This window comes from Lagopus muta, chromosome 6 (assembly GCF_023343835.1).
Source record: "Lagopus muta isolate bLagMut1 chromosome 6, bLagMut1 primary, whole genome shotgun sequence".
NCBI lineage: Eukaryota > Metazoa > Chordata > Aves > Galliformes > Phasianidae > Lagopus > Lagopus muta.
In genome coordinates this window covers 15,436,689-15,454,589 of record NC_064438.1, presented here as the reverse complement: position 1 = coordinate 15,454,589, position 17,901 = coordinate 15,436,689, and the positions used below count along the sequence as shown (strand labels likewise).

Here is a 17,901-nt window from a genome sequence, read left to right as displayed (position 1 = left end):
AAATGTTTCTGTTTCTTCATGACATCAAATGGCCTTGAGGTATTTCTTATAGGAATTGTATTAGGCACCTCTGTGCATCTGAAACTTCAACAGATGGATTTAAACACTGTAAAAGCATATGAAGAAAACTCAGGAAATTAGAAACAAATGCCTGCCAGGAAATGAACACTTTTGCATCCTTATACCGTCATTATCTCTTAATAACCAGTCTTTCTGGCCCTCTTCCTATGTACAGCACTACTGTATGGGGGAAAGAAAAATTTTAACTAACCTTTTGTCTTGTGCATGCGAACTGTTGGTGGTACAAGCAACTCACTTACGTTACTACAAACTTCCAAGTTTAAGTAGCAGCATTTTCAGTCTTTAATGGAGATTGTTCCACTTAGTCGTCTTCAGCCTGAGGGAAGGATAAGTGCAGTGCCTATCCTAAGGACCTGGTACCATAAACAGAAAAGCTAGAATGTGCCTTTTTTTTGTTTTCCTGAGTTCTCTTTGGGCTGTAAACAGAACCCTGAAGTGAGAAAGGCAACAGAGAAGAAATGAATCTTGGTAAATGGTATTAAAAACTAGCAGGGAGGGAGATATATGAATGCAGGAAACATAGGGCTGTTAAGTGAGGGAGCAGGCTGTGAACCCAATTTATGCCAGTGGCATGAGGAATGAAATGAGAAAGGTGGCACTCAGTAGATTCCCTTGGCTCCTCATAAATTTGAAAGTGGCTGCCTTTCCTTTTTTAGCAGCTTGTAAAATGCAACCCTGGGACTGTTAGAAGATGCACTGGTGAAGGTGATAGAAATGAGAGAAAAAATTTCCTCATCCTGGCCTTCATTTCCCAGATCTGTAATAATTTGTCAGTCAATTAACTGGAGGTCGCATATATCTGTAGTCTGTTGAAGAATTACACTTCCACAGAGTGCGTTGTTCAACTTGTCCACGCTTTCAGAAGCACACTTAGTGTGACAATATTCTGCATGCACAATGTCAAAGAAAGGGATTTTAATTTTTCAGCACCCTCGCTGCTCTGTGCAGATTAACACTTATTCGTTGTATATTCCTGTATTTTAAGTAGGAGCATAAAGAAATTGGTGTATAAAGCAAACATTTGGAGAGCAATTCCCAGAAATCATTTCAATTAAGAGGAGAAAAGGCATGTGTTTGATGTTCTGGTTGTGGATTAGTTGTCTTAAGTCTGGTGGGCCAATGAATGGTGGTTCTGGTGTACCTCATCAGGATCCTATTCCTTTCCCCCTACTATCTTGTGCTTCCTCTCTCTGGGGACTGCGCTGATGTTGTGGCTGAATCAGACCATGGACCCCTGGGGCCTGAAACATCTTTAGCTTTGGAACCAGCACATGTGCAATGAGGGCTGGCCCTGTGCTCCGAGACTGTGAGCACAAAGTGCTAACGAGGTGCTACCAGTGAGATGTGAGGAGCTGCTTTGCAAAGTGAACTGTATGAATTGTGTTTTAAGCTTTGGCGGTCCTTCCCTGCTGCATCCCTCTGTTGACAAGCAGCCCTCTAAAAGCTGAGGCCTGGGCTCATTTGTCATTGATTTCTCAGGTCACCCAGGAGAGCTGCTGCAGCTTTGTGCTGTTGTCTGCTGTAATTCATCCCTGTTAGGGGGTGATAGGAGGACCAACATCGCATGCGGATTTGTTCCACTTGTACATAAGTGAAGTTTGTGTCTTTTTTGATCTACTTACAAATTCTTTACAGTGCCTGGGTATGAGAAGACACACTTGGTCTTTTTGTGGTGATCTCCACATGGCCAATGCCTCATTTGAAATAGGCTGTTTTATATATGTTAATTTTTACAAATTCATTGTGGTGTTCTTAAGAGTGGCTGTTCTGTTTCGTGGCAATCTGAGCACCAGCAAGATCAGGTCTCAACTTTTCCTAGTAGTCTGTTCCTCAGGCGAGGTAGCTTTTTTTCAAAAGGGTGCTTTTAAAAGGTATCTGACTACACAAACCTCTCAGACACAGGAAGGGTAGGAGAAATCTGGTTGAGGACCGAAGTCGGACTATACTTGAAATTTGAATGTGAGACTTGGATTAAGAGCAATGCTATGGAGTTTTTGGCATGAACCTGAGGTGCCCTGTGGTCACAGCTTGGCTTAAGATAGGTGCTTACACTGCCTTTCTTCCTCCTACCTTGTGTGTAAGTCATGTATTTGTGTGTGCGTAAGAGTAAGTGTGTGCATGGGTGAAGGTAATCAACCCCCATGGGGGTGGGTTCAGTACTTTGACCATAATTGTGATAATCCTAGTAATAATGCCGGGGGGGAGATGGGAATTATCTTACTGATTTACAAAATAAACTATCTTAATGTGGGCAACTCATGGCAGACTGATCAACCTCACTCCACTGACACCACAGCTTTCTGAAAACAAAAGCTTTTCACTGTCTAGGGAGTTGTCTGCTGAACTTTGAATGGTTTTGTGACAAGATGCTGTACTATTCAGCAGGTAATTGGCCTGTGTATAACCCAGAGTGTTCCTATTAGAGTATGTAGGTGAATGATAGTTAGTACTAATTAGGTAATGGCTTCAATTTACCTAGATAATAGGGGAAAGGTAAATTAGTAATACAACCTGTGGGGTAGAGTTTTTGGAGACTTATTTTGTGACAAAGAAGATGTTGTGAAATATTGTTACATAGCACCTCCAATGAAAGGAATCATCTTGCAATATGCATGGCTCCATCTTAATTTGTAATGAAAGCTCTTCATCCTTGTGCAGGGTTGAAAGGTAGATTAGAGTTGAAACTGGGTGAGAGTGTTTTGCACTTTCACAGCAATCCAGTCTCAAGTTTTGGTTACGTTGTTCCAGAGCTGGACTTGAACATGGGCAGCCAGGCCCCCAGAAGATGGAGAGATGTTGCAGAGCCCCTGATGAACCCAGGTTAAACACAGACATATCAAAGACTTTTGTGCACGCATAGAGCTGCAGCCTATTCACCTGGTATTGCCAATTGCAGGATGCCCAGGACACTTTCTGGTATTGGGGTAATCAAATTTGAGACTTGACTTGTTTTCCTCACAATCTACAGCTTGAACCTGTTGTTATCTACTCTAATCTCAGTTATCAGGGTATCTTGGTTCTTCTTGGCAGGGATTGCTTTACTTTTCTTCTATTTTCTGTCTCTCTTTTTTCTCTTTTTCCCTCTTGAAATTCAAGCTTGTTGCTACAGAACTTAATGTGAATGACAAAACTTTTTTGTTTTTATTCACCCATAAATCGTCACAAGAAATGGAGTCTCCAATAAAATAACATAGGTTTTTAGTCTTGTAGTATTATGCTATAAATGACGTAAGTTGTGCCTTCCACATTTTTCCTCTGTTATTCTCACCTGTTATCTGTTCCTGCTTACTGAGGTCTGATGCCAGGCACTGGGGTGGGATTCACCTGCCTTGTCTTGTTATTTTAATGTCTTCTAAGCATCAGATAAGACTATAAAACCTCAAATGTTCCTTAGATAAATTACTTGCTCCGTGTAAGCAAAAGATTGATTTGACTTGACATTTTATAATCTTTCTGTTTTCACTCACTGAAGCTTAAAATGTATTGCAGAAGACCCCTGTCATTTTTCTGATGACTGCTGGGTCACTGCAGACAGGAGTAATATCCTCACCTCCTTGCAGTCTTGTTTCTGTGACCTTCAGGAGCCTGATGTAAGGTTTTGTTTTCCTCAGAACTGTTCTGGCTTCTGGACAGTTTAAACATATCTGTTACTAAATTATATATGATGAGGAAATAAGAAAAGGTAAAACGTGGTTTTATTCTCTGGAATTCCTGGGTGAATTCTTATCAATCAAGATGTCCTGTTCTCCATGCTGCTGCACCTCTGACTGAGCTGCCAGGATGTATTATTTGTGTAATGAATCTACTAGCCTCAGCTTTATTCTTACTTAGTTGTGAACAACCTCTGTGCAGTTTTGATGTAAGTCGTTCCTATGCAAAGCTAATAGGCAGTGCAAGGGAAAAGATGTAAGTGGCCATGTTAGATCTGGGAGCCTATGAAGCCTGTTCCTGCCTCTTTTTTTAATGAAATAGTAGACTGCAGGATCCTGGTACCATCAGGAGTTGATGTATTTTTGCTGAGGAAGAGAAAGAAAACTCAGTCCCTTTCTCTTTCTGGTCTGGTGTTCCAGGAGATGCAGAGGAATGTGATCCCTGAGGATCCCTGCAGATAGTCGGGAAAGGATATACATGAAAGTGAAAGTCAGCTACAGGATTCTGTGCCTCAAGGAATTCCAGATTCAACTGACTTTTCATACTGCAGGCTTTAAGCTGTCTTATGGTAGTAGGTGCAGTATATGTTGCTGCTTTCAGGCAGTAGACAGCACCATGCTCAAAGAATACTTAGCAGCAGGAATGTCAGTGGACAGTCAGGTTCTTGAATCAAAATGTGTTTTTTGGTGGTCTCTTTTTCCACAGAAGTGTCAGAATTGATTATTCTTTATTGATGGCAGAAGTATTTTGTCAATAGATCACCCCTTGAAATGAAAACAATCCAATTAATAACACCGAACGGAAATCTTTCACAAACTAGAAAATGTACCCAGTTTAAATCCTCTTGAAAAATAGAGCTTTCAGTGTGCCAGTACCTTTTTTTATATAAATACATTGTTTTATGACAAGCTCTTTAGGTAGGGAGTCTCACATGTCGGGGAAGGCTGGAGGGTAATGGCTGTCTGGCTGCTGTGTTTGTTTGTTTGTTTGTTTGTGTGTGTGTGTGTGTGTGTGTGTGTGTGTGTGTGTGTGTGTTAATGCTGCAGTCATGCTACCTAACCCCTCTGCTTCAAACCACACTCCTGGGTGGAAACTGCCTGCAGGATGAAGCTGCTTGTTCATGCTTCCATCCAGGAGCTGCTCCAGCTGCAAAGGCAAGGGCTGTGGCTTGCATTGCTCCTGGTCAGGTAATTCCTGATCCAGGTTTGGAGCATACACCACTCCTTTTTTGTTGGCTTTATTTTTTCCTAGTGGTCTCAATCAGTTAGAGCAGACTTGCTTTTACTTCTAGATTCAGCCAAGGCTCAGCCTTTGGGAGCAGGGCAAAGTGGCTTTATGCCAGAGACATCTTCCCTCCCAGGAGGCACCCAGTTCCCTGTTAGTTGCATTTAGGGTATGGTGGAAATCTCATTTGTATCATTTGTGTTATAATTTGTGTTTAAAAACTTTCAAATCATTTAGCCGAACATTTTCAGCATTTTTTGCCTTTTAGGAGGAGAAGCAGAATTTAAACACAGAATTTAAACATTGTTTTGCTTTTGCTGCTGGTAAAGCTGAATACATAATTGTGAGTTCAGAGGCTTTTTGTTGAAGTGAGCTTCTATAGCAGAGGTTAGAGAAGTCACTGTGTAATTGATGTCAAGTAAGCCTGAAGTTGTGTGTGCTTTTAGCTTATTATCTATGATAATGTGAGCTACTCTGAGTGAATGGTCAACAGCCATAGCAATGGACTAGCAGAGCAAGCAATTGTAGCAAAATGTAGTTGATGATAGTAAAGAGATCCTTCACTTAACATTCAAGAGCTAAAAATCCCAAAAGTTTGAAGAACTTTATGGTTAATATTTAGATGCTGAAAGTATGGTTTAAAAAATGTTCAGCAAAATAGATGCTGACATTCCCTATTAAGTCTGGTGTTCTGGCAGACATGAAAAAATAAGTTCATAAAACAAATGATTAAAAGAATGTAGAGGGGAAGAAGCCATTTCAGTGATGTGGACTTACTGTTATGATTCATTAGGTGGGCAGCAGAGCTTCTCCTTGGCTTCAGACAGGAGTTCAGAATTTATTCTAAGCTATCAGCCCAGTCAGTTGTATCTTTGTATGTAGATTGCTGTACTAAAACACAACAGGGATTTGCAACAGAGGAATTAAAATTGTGTTGGTCTCTATGAATGAGCCAAGGAAATTCAGTAGAGAGATTTATATTCTGCCAGATCAAGTGATAAACAGGGCACAAAATCATTTTTCTTGGAACAGAAACAAAGCAGAAACTTTGGATAAGTATGTTGTGGAGAAAGTTATTCCAAGTTTAATGTTACTCAGTGTTTTTTTTTCCCAGTGATGTTCTTTTCTTGGCTGTAGAATTCTCCCAGTGTGCTCTCCTGTTTGTGCCTCACTTTTGCAAAATCTTCTGCTGAGAGCAGCTGGAAAATCAGACTTCAGACACATTTTCCAGTTGTGAATATTCTACTCCTTTACAGTGGATGCATCTTAGATTGAAGAGGCTGTTGAAGGAACGCAGAGTTTGAATCTTACATGGCCTTAAGCTCTGAGCTTGATGCAGTAATACTATTTTTTAAATAACAGAAGTGTCCAAAAGTGGGTAAAGACCCATCAGCACAATCAATGGTTCATAATCTCCTTTCCTCTTTTAGGACTGCTTCTTATCTGAAAGCTATTATAGTACTGTACTTGAATTGTGTAATCTATGCAGTAGACATTCTTTCCTTCTCGGTACTCATCCATAACTAACAGTGTGCTTAAATAGGAAGGAATGGCCCTATTTCTTCTGTCTGTCTAACCTAATTAATCCATCTCATTTTTTCAGTAATTAAAACGTACAGATCTTTTTTTTCTTACCCCTGAAGTAGAGGATAGGAGTGCTGAGCATCTGTGTTTGTTCTTGTAGAATCTGTTTGGTTGAATAAAACACCCTCTGGTGCCATCCTCTTCAGCTGAAACAGGTGTTTGAAGTTCACCCTTTTCAGTGACTTTGAAATGGAGGCAAGGGAAGCCTGCAGGGAAAATGAGTGTCAAAGGCCTTGTAGGCCTTCTGGTGAAGTTAAATCACTCTCTGATCTTACTCTTTTTAGCCAGTTATTAGGTCCTTTAGCATCTTGTCTTTGTGGATTAGTCTGAACTCTTAATCACCCAATCTGGATGTTTCCTATCACCCCCAGTGGACTAATCCCAGCTTAAATAATAACTGGTGTAATTGCATTGATATCAAACCTCATGTTATTCTGTTTGTAACGTTCTCCACTTAAATTTTCCCTTCAAAGCATTCCAGCCAGTCTGCAACTGGGGTGACAGGAGCTGAGGAGCCTGGGCAACAGCACTTAATAGATCTCTTATTCTCAGATTTTCTGGGTTCTTGGAGTAAGGGAAGCATCACCAAGCTGCCTCCTAAAGCCTGCTGGTATTCACAGACTTTCCACATCAGAATGGGATCTAACATCTGCACCTGCTGAGTGTCTAGAGGGTTTTGAGAAGACTGTTTGTGGTGTTTGGAAGTGTCATGTGTTTGTACATGAAAAGAGACTGAGGATGTGATTTTATCGTGGTGAAGTGAAGAAGCTAAATCTCATTACAGAGTATTGTGAGGGCAATGGCTTGACCTGGGATGGAGGTTTTGTTTTTCTACACCGTTGGGACTGAAACGCTGGATAAATCGTTCATCATATGTGTGTTTGAGTAGTGGATTTATGAGCTACACCTGCACTGATGGCTCACTTTGCACTGGCTGCTTATAGAAGTATTTCTAGCCTCCAGCTTTCCTGCAGTTAGTTTGGCATTGAGTCTTGATGTCAGGTGTCTTCTCACCCCACAGTGCTACATGCATTCGCCTTTCTCTTCTGCACAGCATGCTCCCACTAATGAAAACATTTTGATTTTAGGAAGCTGATTTTTTTTTTTCATTAGATTAACTTGACTATGTTACTTTCTTGTACTTTCACTACTTCAGACTTTTTTTTCCCTAAAATAGTGGATTACATATTCTGTATGTGTAAAATTCATGTACTTGTCTTTTTTGAGTCTCAAACCCATAACTTGCTCATATCTCATCCAGTGTTTAATGTGATTCAAACTATGCAGAGAAGTAATGATGTCTGCTTTAATTAAGTGCTTGAACGTGTTTCTGAGTGGAGATGTTCTGTGTGGGACGTTCAGAAGAGCCTGTGGTTGAAAGGAGCTCAAGTCCCATTGAACGTGAAGAGCTTTCTCCCATTGGCATGAGAACACGATGCTCTGCTGCCACTGCTGTCAGCAGTTGTAGACACTTTGCCTGAATGAAACTAAGGGTTTCATCCACCATCACATTAGTCATGGTAATGAAATTTTAGCCCTTGCTGGGATTTATTTTTTTCTATTAGGTTTAAATGCAAGGACGCAGGCCAGCTAGTGAGGGTCTGTTTTGGGCTCGGCCTTTTTCATCCTTCCCAAGAGACATGGTTGGAGGAAGCTGTTTTCCTTGCATTTTGCAAAAGACACGTGTGGCTTCTGACACATAGGCTCCTGTTTTGCAGATCCCTTCTTTGCCCGCTACACAGAGGCCACCAAGTCAACAGGGATACTGCTGGGCACTCTGAACTCCTATTCTTGCATCAGGTATGTGAATGGCTGCTATTGATTTATTGATCTATAATGAAGTTCTGAGCAGTTAATTGCATTTTGACTTCAGGCTTTCAGCACATGGCTTTTCAAAGAACGGAAAAGACCGATTTCCAGCAGCCTCTGTGTGATGTAATGGATCGGTCTGATGGCAGGGCTTTTGCTTACTGCTGTACAGGATGAACTGGTGTGTGCACTGTTTTCTTTTTTCTTTTGAAGTGGGATAGACTGCAAAAGTATTGTGCTGAGTCTTTTGGGTGAGGGGAACAGTGAACACTAAATTATTATCCCAGGTGCTTCTCCTCATAGTACTACTGGTGAACTAACCAAAGTTCTAGTGATGCAGGTGCCGTTTACTGAGAGCAACTCTGTTCTTTCCAAGCCGTATCAATTTTCCTTTTGTGGTGAAGGCTGATATATTATGAAACTTCACTGTTTTTTTTTTTTCTTTTGTTGTTGTTGTTTTTTTAAAGTAATCCTGTGTACTGAAGTCATGCATGAAATCTGTCCAAATTCATTCTTCCGCACTCCCTCCTCCCAAGATGCATCTTTTTAAAAATAATCTCTGTGCTTAAAGAAGGAAATATATATATATATATTCCACTCCCTCCAATCCAGTTATAAAAATGGTGTTGGTGTTGATAAACATGCTGTAGTATAAGAAGCACAAACAAACAGATGGGGAAGAAAAAGTGCTGCAGCCTTATAGCACTGTCCTTGTAAACATAAGGTCGATCACCCAGCAACAAGTTCCTAAAACATCCATTTAGGATAATCTCACAGATTATCAGACCCTGAAATGGGGGAATACACTGGATTTCAATGTTGACACTCAGAAAAGCAATCACTACAGCACTGTGAGTGCTCTAACTGAGAATTGTAGGCACATATTTAAATCAGCATGGGTTCGTGGACTTCTGCAGCTCATGCTCACTGAGGAGCTGACCAAGGCCTGTTTTGTGACAGGGAACTGGAGCCCTGCACCTGATGTTAACAAGGCTATCTTTTGACTCAGGTATTCTCATACTGGTGTCTATCAGGAGTGTTTGTGTTACTTGATTTTCATTGACAGAGCTCTTTGAGCTCTCACTATGTGGCTCTTTGGGAGAAAAGGTATTTTCTTTGCTTCTATTTATCTATGACTTCTGTATTAGTTTGAACTGGAATTAAGGCTCTTAAGGTCCGTGTTATATAGTTACTCTGTGACAGTTGTATCAACTATTTCTTCATGCTTTGTGTTGTCTGTGAAGGACTACATTGCTGCAGTTGTCACAGTAGCTCAGGAGGGCTATTTTGTTAGTATAGGCTAAACAGATAGATAAGGCAGGTTAATTCTGGAGAGTGGCCATGGGATTGATTTGCTTTTTGAATTACTGTGTTAGCACTTGAGAAACTTTTCTTTCAGTTCCCAAAATGAATTATAGATCTAAGTCAAAAGGGTGCAGCAAACAGAAAACAGGCTTTCAGTGGCTGAACTGACCCAAGCCTCTGCATTGCCACTGACAATTCTGTTGTTTTTAAATGATTGCGTATTTAAGTCCAGCGGAGCTTTCAGTAGGCGAGGACTGGAGAAGAGTAGGAGGCTTCTTTGTATGCTTTGTTACTAAAATCATTTAGGGTCACTGTTTAATTCAGAGGATACAGCTTTTAGGAACTTAAGGCTGCGTTCGCTGCTTTGTCCTTAGCACTGTACACAGCACTGCTCTGTAATATCACAGGAAAAGAAAATGTGTTTCTCTGCAGAGAGTTTTTTGTATTGAGTCTTCAGGCTGTAGACAAACTCTTTTACTGTCTTCTAGGGAACCAGAAGGTGCTGTGGGCACCTGTTCAGCCTGATGGTGAATGTAATTGATTGTGGATATAGTATTTGTAGTTTGTATCGTATGAAATAAGTGCGAACTTCCAAAGTAACATGCAGTCGTTGAAATCACACGGTCTGCATTTAGCCAAGATGCCATTCTGGCCAGGAGAGCCCACACGCAAGTGCAGGAAATTGGCATGCCGACATCTTTCTATCCCTCTCTGCCACTGAGGCAAATGTCTGCCCTTGTCCTTGCAATGCTTGCACACAGGCAAGGAGCACAGATGACAAGCTGTCAGGTTGTAGACTATCTGATGGATCTAAAATGATCCTATGACCATCAGAAAGCATTTTACCCACGTGCCTGATGTTAGGAATGAAGTCATTGTGGAGGGGAGTAATGCTTTGTTCTCCCCACTGGCTTTTGGTTTTTGTCAGCTTTTCTTTCTTCATGGCTCACTGCTGACAAGGAGACTGGTTTGCCATGCTAAATACCTTGGGACTGACAGGATGGAGAAAGTTTGCAGGCTCTTTTGACAGCTGTAATCAATAAGAAGTGAAAATCTCACTTGAGAAGCCCTTTTCCAGCTATAAATGGCAACAGAAGTCGTGAAGGTGAAATCTTGATTTTAGACTATAATGTAAAAACAGCATCAGAAATCTGAGCCCGAGGAAAAGATTTGCAAACCAAGAGCTCCTCTGCGCTCATCTGTGTGCACCTCAGTCAAGGAGTGAACCACACCTGATGAAACGGACTGCCAGACAGTCCTCAAAAATCCTGTGGATGGTCCATAAAGGGGAGTTTTGCTTAGCACATCCATATGTTCTCAAGACAGAAGCAGGGCTTGCCATAAGAGCTTTCATTATCATATTGGAGTCTTCTATGGAAGTCTTGATTACCTTCTGAGAGATGCAAACTTTCTTCAATTCCTTTGGGGTCACTGGGAAATGAGGCACCATCTAGGCAAAGGACAGGATCAGAATTAACTTTTGAACTGAACAGGCCTACTTGAATAGCAAATCATTTCTTTGGAGGAAAAAAGTTATTATTTTCCAAATAGATTTAATTGCCAGCAAGCAATGCGTTGGAAATGGGAATAACAACTTTTAATTAAGATTGAGAATAGACAGAAATTCCCAGAGCACTGGTTAATCAAAAATAGGGGCTGAGCAATGCAGTATTTCCACGCTGTATTATGGGTGACAATGCCAAATCATTCAGAAAACATAATAGGAAAAGTTTAGTCTGAGATATGCTCTTGTTTTGTGATGTTGAGTAACTATTTATGGGCTTTTTCTGTCATCTTTGCTTTGCAGAATGCAGTGCAAGGGAACAAATATGGCTGTAGTCTGTTTTGCTGCACTCATACCCTAGCTGCTAATTTGGTCAGTGTGGAGATTTATTCCCTTTATGTTATAGGTGTTGCTTGGGAATTTGTTACTAACAAAAATACTGAGCTTTTTCAAAGGGCTTTGCGCTGGTAGACCTCAATGATTTGTGAAGTGCGATTAACCTTGCACTGCAGAAAGGAAGATCTGTGTAACAGAAGCAAGTTTGCCCCGGTGATGACTTGGTAGGCTGGAGAAAAGAGGATCCCAGCCCTGGAACCTTGGTGCAGGGCTCCCTCTGTCTGACCATGCAGTCTCTGCTACTGCTGGTTAATAGAACTGTCAGTGGTAGCACTTCTCCTGAGGATGTGTGGAAGGTTTTCATTTCCCCAGATATTAATCAGGTACCTTTTTGTCAGCACTAAATTCACTTTAAAGAAGAGATACGAAAATAGAGCTTCTTTTTGTATTAGTTATCATACATCCTCTGGCAGCATCTTTGCCAAATGCATAAAGGAATGCAATTAATGGCTACCCAAGAGATTTATTCTATTATCCTGACTAGCTTATTTCTAAAGTAGCTTGACATTTTATTTGTCTGACTTATCTGTTGTTGTAGGAAGATCTTGTTTTATTACCCTTGAGAAGACTGAAATGTTAAACAGGAAACACAGGAGCTCCTTTCATTACTCTGTGTTTTTCCCCTATAAAATGTGAACTCAGGCTGGAGTGTCAAATTTGTAGTAAAGGAGAAATCTGGGATCATGGCTGGGACAAAATGGTGCTCAGGAGGTTTAGATTTGATTACAGACAATATCCCAGCCTCTCCATGCTAAGCTGCTTATACCTCAATCCTACAAAGCAGTTTTAAGCCCTGCACACCTCATGGACCTGAAATTCAAGCTGAGCTTTGTTTTCTCTGGCCCTGCCAACATCTCAGCTTCTGCAGTCTCTGAATGGGCAGCACTGCTGAGAAGGAGCACAGTAGAGATGAAGTTTGGTCCTGCTCCCAGAGCAGATTTAGCTGTAACACCATAGGACAGATGTAATTTAAAATACCTTCTGGTGTTGCTGCTGAATATGTGCTGTTGGTAAAGGGAAATGCAGTGGTATCCAATTTGCTAAATAAGCTGAAGGAGTAAGAGCCGTTATTGTGTGGTTGTCTTTTAAACTGAAGCGAAGGCTTGATGACCTTTCAGAATACACACATCTTGCTGACTATCAAAAACTTATTTCATCTTTACCCTTATGAGGAAGCTTTCATTCATACTAGAGAAAGCTGTAAGGTAAATGAAATGAGCAGGCTTTGAAGTATATTTTCCTGTAAGTAAATGAATATCCACAGGTCTAAAAACCTAAAACTGAGCTCTACAAATATAAACTCTGTATCTTAATAGTATGCAGCACCCAAAAAAAGAGCTCAGCTGTTTGAGAAAAATAATAGAAAGCTTTAAATCTTTCTGTAGGATAATTGAATTTCTGCTTATTTTAATTACATTATTTTAGGTAGGTCGCTTGTGTGCTTAAAACTGTGGAAGGCTGAGGAAAGTTTAGGAGCCCAGAGTAAGTGCAGAATGGAGATCTGTTTACAGATCAGTCCCTGTATTACTGCAGTTCTTTGGTGTGTCTGCAGTCTGAGAGACTTTGTACTTGTGTCTGTTTTTCAGTCCAACCTGATGTTAGTATTTCTTTTCTGCGTCAACTGATTTCATGTTTGTTGCAGTCAAGCCATCTTGTAACAGCAGTGCTAAAAAGATAGAGTTGAGCTGCTGAAAAGCAGTGGTAACAGGGATTGGCTTGTGATGGATAAAAGGACCGACAACAGAGAACTTCTTTTTCATTTATTCAGCATGATATTAGCATGCTGATACTGAATATTGGCTTTCTGGTTTAGGATGTGGGTTTTTACTGTCTTGAAAAACAGGACAAAATTGATCAACTCGGTTCATAATGTGAATTTTAGGGTTTTCATTATTCCCTAATTAGTTTCTTAAATGAGTGGACACATCCTCTGCATTCGTTGGATGCTGCACATCCCTGAGTGCTGAATAAGTCTGATGTTTGGCGTCATCTCAGGAACAAGAGAACTCCAGGTGTGTTAGTGAGCCACTTTCAGCTGCACAAATGGTATTAGAGATCTCTGAAAACTTGATACAAGAGTCTCGAGTGGAAGGCACTGAAAGGAGGACTTCTGTCTCAGCTGGCTTTGCCTTACTTCACTGGTGGTAGATAAAAGTTGGCCTTTAAACTCCTTGGAGACGCTCATGAGCTATGTTTATGGAGGTGATGCTAATGGGTGTAATGCATCTGGAAAATGCTGCTGTTTCTGGGATAATAGGTTTCCAGGCCTGGCCTGTGTCACAAAAAGCAGTTAAGTGGGATTGCAGTAAAAAAAATCTCTTGCCTGTGCTTTTTATACATTTTCTGTTGTTGCTGTACTTGGTGGGCAGCTTTTGGACAGCACAACTATACATTTAATGGACATTTTATCATGAGAACGTCTTCCTTTAAGCAAAGGGGCTGTGAGAGGCTGCTCTGAATAATCAGCTGCTTGCTAACCAGAGCTCTGCCAACATAAGCTGACACGTTGCAGTGGTGGAAAAGATGAGGAAAGAAGAACTCTGTGCTGTAGGCAGAGAAGTCTGCATGAAGAACCCCACAACAAGTCATACAGCATGTGTAGTGCATCATCTAATCCTTCGCTCTGCTATCTTGCCCAGCCTGCACCCCTCTTTAAAAGCATATGTGTTTTATTGGCTGTTACTTTGGTTTTAACTTCTTGGTGGTGTTCAAATTAGTAGAGTTTTGTACTCTTCTGTTTAGACTTTCAGTGAGAGATGGGAGCCTGGCTTAAGTCCTTACCTGCTGTTCTTTTTACCCATATATTCTGACAGAGTTGACGTGATGTCAGAGCCTGTTTCCTTTAACCCAGTTTAAATTATTGGCTTGCCAAACCAGAATAAAAGATCTATTAATAATATTGTGGAATGCACTTCTTCAGAGATACATATTTATATTCTGCTTGACTTGGGTGAGCATCACCAAGCAGCTGTCTTTGTCAACTCCTTGCCTAGAGAAAAGATTTCTGTGTGATAAGTTAATCCTAAAATCAGTCTACCTCTGGATTTTTCCCTGGTTCAGCTACTTTAAGTTAATTGTGCTGATATAAAACCCCGTGAGGACATGTGTTCTGGAATAAAAGTAAAAACTGAACTCAAGTAGCCACTTGGAAGTAGCCACTGATTAATTTCTAAGCATACCTGGGCCTGCAGTGATTACATCTGGCATTGCTTCTGTAACTCACAGCTTGCTTACAGTAGCTCAGAGAGTATTGCTGACAACAAGTCAGGTTCAAAATTGCATCCTTTCATTTTATTTAAATTAACAGAAGTTAACAATTTTCTCACCTCTTCATCTAAAACTGTGCACCTCAGATTGAAACGCTGTACTGCGTATCTGCGTGCTGACTCCACAAAACTCCCAACCTCTGTTCCATCTCTTTGTAACAGGAGAGTTTAAATGTTGAAACATCTCTTGACTGGCAAAGATACTTGGTTCAGAAAATGAGAGAAGGCAGTGCGTCACTTGAGGAAAGATCTGAGGGGCTGATGTGTACCTAATGGAAAAGACTCAAGAAAGACAGTGGAAGAATATTGAGGGAAAGAAAAATGCTGGTAAAGGGAGAGTAAACAGGAGAGAGTATAGAGGGAAGCTGCAAGGTCCTGTTGAAATGAGTTGCTGATGAGTGGCTTGGGATGGGCCAAGCTCCCTGCTCTCCAGAGCTGAGCTCTGCTGACTTTAACTGTCACTTTGTCCCCATTCGCTTCAGTGGAGAACTTAGCCTTCATTGCTCAGACGTTGCTGTCTGTTGTGGCCACCCACTGGCCCGTGAATTATTTGTGCCTGTCCAGAAGCACTAACTGTTGAGCACGTTGGCTCTGCTGTCTCTCTAGGATTGATGCTGTAGCTCAGCCGGGGTGAAACAGTAGAGGCTCAGCCCCAAAGCAGCTCCCACAGCTCTCTCCAAGGTCAGCGAAGGAACAGGGCAGCCCTCAGCTGCATTGTAACTAAGGCTGTGGACAGAATAGCAATATCTAAAACTGAGAAAAATAATTTTTTTGCCCTTCTGGTATCATTCATCTAAATGCCTTACATTTTCATGGCTGTCTGAATGAAAATTCATAGAAATCTGGTGAGATACCATGTCTGTTTCCAATTAATGGGCTGAAGGGGGAAGAAAGCAAAGGGAAATGTCCGCTAAATAAACAAGAGCTGGGAAAAACTTTCAGATTGCCTGAGCACACGGGTTCTGCCTCTGGGAAGTGCATTTCTGCATCCAGAAGATCTTTCATCTGCACAGGGCTGATACACAACCTTGTGTTCACTGTGTGTTTAACCACCGCTTCTTATGTTCTCAATATTCTGCTTTCTTTTTTTCCATTACTTGTAGTTCTGGTGAGTCTGTACTTGGCCAAGAACTGACTTTGTGTGGAGGTCTTTTTTGCTTGTGTGCAATGCCTATAGTTAAATTGCAGGGGGTCTGATTTGAGATTAGTTGGAATATGAAGGTGGTCCTGATTGCTTTGAAAGGTTGCCGTACTCCAAGATCATTTGCTTGGATTGCAGATAGTTAAAACTAATAGCCTGCGCACACACGAGAGTTCACCATCACCTTTCATTTATGCTAAGGGGGAAACATGATACACATACTAGTGTATGACATTGACCAAAATAACTGCACTGCTTTGCACCCAGTGAGTAACTAACGAACATGGTGATCTATTCAGATGTCACTGTCTCTCTGGACTCACCTCCTGGACCCAAATGACAAACAGATTCCTGAAGTCAAAAAGTTGTTATAAGCCATGATCAGCACAGAGCTAGATTAAAAAACCTGGTGAAAGTTCTCATTGCTTCATTAAAGCTTCCTTTATTTATGTTTGCATTACTTTTGCTGCATGATTTCACAGCTCTAAATTAGAGTGTTGCGATGCAAATAACTGAATCAGCTGAAGTAAGGCAGCAGTGGACTCTGCTGTGAGGAGAGCAGACGTGCACAAGGAGAGGGAGGGATAGCACTCTTAAATCAGATGTGCTGTTGGTAAAAAATAATAATAATAATAATAATAATAATGTGGAACTACAGCCTTAATTGTGATGCAGTTTTTATACTAGCTCCTGATGTGAAGCTAAACTGGAATTTATTTGTTCCCTGGCTCTTCATGCTGAGTACCATAATCACTAACGCTTCTCTCATCTTAAAATGGTCTTAAGAGTTATCAGTATCAGAGTAGCAAAGGTAGACCAAGAGCAAATGTTGTGCTCCATACCATGCATTTCCAGTCTAGTTAGTTATCTGCTGCTAAGAAAGTTAACATTGTGGAAGTCCTTTTCTGTAGTGCGAACGCATGTTGTGTTTCTATTTAATTTCCCAGTGGGGTCTAACTTTTCTGAAAAAGCAGAGATAATATTTGTGAAGGTTTTGAGGGATTCAAGGTCAGTTTGTAATCTCAGTCCCAATATCCCTTCTCCTTTTTTGTTGATTCAGATTTAATTTGGAATGAAATCAACGGACTTCGTTTGACCTGAATAGTGTGTGCGAGCTGTAGGTTTTCTGGGTTTGGTTTTGAATTTTGCTGAATTTGATCATAGAAACTTCCTGAAAACTGAAGGGAGCTTTGGGTAACAGCAATGTTATGTTTTATTTCTTTTATTTTCAGTAATTTTTACATTTGATGATGTGCAAATGAAAGATACTTCTTTTGAGATGAAGAGTTGTCCTGGTTTCCTCTGTTGAGTCAGCCCTTAGTTAGGATTTCTGGATGTGTGTGTGTGTCAAAGATTTAGATCTCCTTTGCCATTCTGAATTTCTTTAAGTTTCTTTTTGACTTCAGCAGGTACTAAATCTAATAAGGGCAGGCATGTCGCTATAAAATTGAAGCAGAGACAGGAAATAAGCATTTGTCATGAATGAATTTCAACAAGCTTGATTTCATATCGCTCTTTGAAATGCAGCCTAGTATGATAAATGACAGCAGATGAAATTCTGTTTAACAGTTGCTGACCTCTCTCTTTTTTTTTTTTTTTTTGTAGTATTCCAACAGAAGACATAATATTTAAACTTAACTACAGAAAATAAGCAGTGAGCGTGTTATGAAGCTGTCTGTGTGTATAGTGTTCTCCGAAGCACTTTGAGTAACAAGGTCCATATAAGCACAAGTGTTTTTGCTAATATGAAGTTCTCTAACAAATGTGGAGGGATAACAAAAAAGATTCCCATGTGACAGATGTTTGTCATGGTACTTGGTGCATATCTGGGACAATTGTGGGAGCTGCATTGTCTTAAAGTCCTAAAAGACTTTAACATGTTAGTTGGCCAACAATTCTCTGACCCCTCTCTTCCCAGGCATGTAATAATGTTTCTCTCC

At 40.7% G+C, this 17,901-nt stretch overlaps 1 protein-coding gene across 9 annotated transcripts in view; it reads left to right on the top strand.

Annotated features, from left to right (window-relative positions):
- Window positions 1-17,901, top strand: part of TSPAN4 (tetraspanin 4) — a 390,254-nt gene that overhangs the window by 125,519 nt on the left and 246,834 nt on the right. For 5 of the 9 annotated variants that reach the window (XM_048948853.1, XM_048948861.1, XM_048948856.1 and 2 more), the window contains one exon: window positions 8,259-8,340. The exons of the other annotated variants lie outside the window; for them this stretch is intronic. The gene's annotated coding sequence lies outside the window, so the exon portion shown is untranslated. The remainder of the gene's footprint in view (window positions 1-8,258; window positions 8,341-17,901) is intronic. 9 annotated transcript variants of the gene reach the window in all.